Raw genomic sequence first — 1,952 nt, forward strand, 5'->3', positions numbered from 1 at the left:
AGTCCACCTTCAAGAAAGATATAATCTAGTAAAAAGATTAAAGTAGTTATACAAATGTCTATATTTTAAAGTCATGCTTCGTACCTTTCTTAAAAGATGTATAATGTCACTGAGTTTCGAACTGTGAATTGATAACATGTTTTGGTTTATTTTTTCCTAGTTGCTGTCAAGTTGATTATGACTATGGTAACATCATGTGTCAGAATAGAACTGCACTTCACAGGGTTTTCAATGGCTGATTTTTTGGAATTAGATCTCCAGGCCTTTCTTTTGAGGTACCTCTGGGTTGACTCAAACCTCAAACCTTTTGGTTAGCAGCTGAGCACGTTAACCATTTGTATCACCCAGAGACTTCAGGGAAATCAAAGGTAACCAATTGTGATGGCTTTTGATCTCCACCTCAACTTAACGGAACAACAAGAATCAGACATACAGAAATGGAAAAAAGTAAGTCAGGTGCAACAAATAGCTTTGACAAAAGCACAGATATGAAAAAGACTACATTGGGGGGAGACGGACCTTACTTTATCAGTTTTGTGGAGGGTAGAACATCTGTGAGTAGTGGAGGTAGCTCATAATGATTATAACATTAGCTAACACTTTCTGAGCATGTTTTAGGTCCCAGACACTGTAACATGCTTCATATATAGTAGCTTATTGTACACTCATAACAGCCCTATGAGTCAGGTGCTAAAAGTATCCACATTTTACAGATTAGAAAACTTAGATATATGGTGGTTAAGTAACTTGCTTAAGATAGCTAGTAAATGAAAAGAACTGAATTGAAACTTACACAGTTTGTAGTAGCTGAGAAAATAGGTTGAAGACAGATTGCTCAGAGCACTGAGTGTCAATATGAGAAATATTCTTAATTTGGGGTGCAATGGGAAACCAGTGTAAAATTTTAGAAATAGAGTATAATGTGATCAAAATTCTGCTTTAGGAAGATTATGTTGGAAATAATACATAAGATACTACATGGGTAAGTAGAATATAATGGGAAGGATAAATTTGCCATTTATTTTTTTTAATTGGCTGTTTTTTTATACTTTTTAACCATAGACCTAAAACAATTTAATCATTTTGCAATTTAGACCTCACTAATGAAATACTGGTACCTTCATTTGGAGGATATTTCAATTGGAAATGTGGAAATTGAGAACAATAAAATATGTCGCATCTTAGGAAGAAGAACCATTTTATAAGAATAATAAAAGTCAGAATAATATTATGCAATAATATCAAACAAAGAAAGGATTCTCATTTTGAAAATTAGCAACTATCATAATTTTTCTGTATCTTAAAGAGCTGGTCCACCAGACCAAGGAAGTATTTCCCCTACTATCAGGGGATAATAAATGGAAGGCCTCACTTGATAAATGTTAAATAATTAATAAATTCAAAATTGAATGGAATATGGGGAAATGTTTGAGTATAGTCTGTCTCATTTTTTAAAAAGATATTTTACTGAATTTTTAAACTTAAAAAAATAGTGTATTTAAATAAGGACAATGACATAAATAATACACTGGGATTTTAATCAGAAAAAAATGATAAAATATTTTTAATTGATAACCACAAAAGGTTCATAATCCTATATCTCAAAATCTCAGAGTATGTTGATTCAAATTTTAGGTTATTGATTGAATATTAAATCTAGCAGACTGTCTAGGGATGGTCGACTCACATTTGTTACTGAGAGGTAGCCAATGAGTACTTCAGAATCCCTTAGTCACCTTTAATTACAGCCAGCTGGAACTATTTCAGCTATAGAAATACATTTTCCAACTCAGGGATGTCACTCTATGTTATAAATTGGCAATGTCTGTGTTAAAATATAATCGATATTGGCTCATTTGAAAATCACCTCTAACTAATTCTTATTCATAAAATATCTCCTGTTTAAAAATATGAGTTCTTTAAAAAGCCACATTTAGTTTGGTTCCTAGAAA

General features: G+C 32.0%; 1 protein-coding gene across 1 annotated transcript in view; it reads right to left on the reverse strand.

Moving 5' to 3' along the window:
• LRP1B (LDL receptor related protein 1B) overlaps positions 1-1,952 on the reverse strand; it is a 1,771,065-nt gene that overhangs the window by 1,156,572 nt on the left and 612,541 nt on the right. The window lies entirely within an intron of this gene.

The sequence above is a fragment of the Trichechus manatus genome, unplaced genomic scaffold, assembly GCF_000243295.1.
Source record: "Trichechus manatus latirostris isolate Lorelei unplaced genomic scaffold, TriManLat1.0 scaffold00033, whole genome shotgun sequence".
Lineage (NCBI taxonomy): Eukaryota > Metazoa > Chordata > Mammalia > Sirenia > Trichechidae > Trichechus > Trichechus manatus.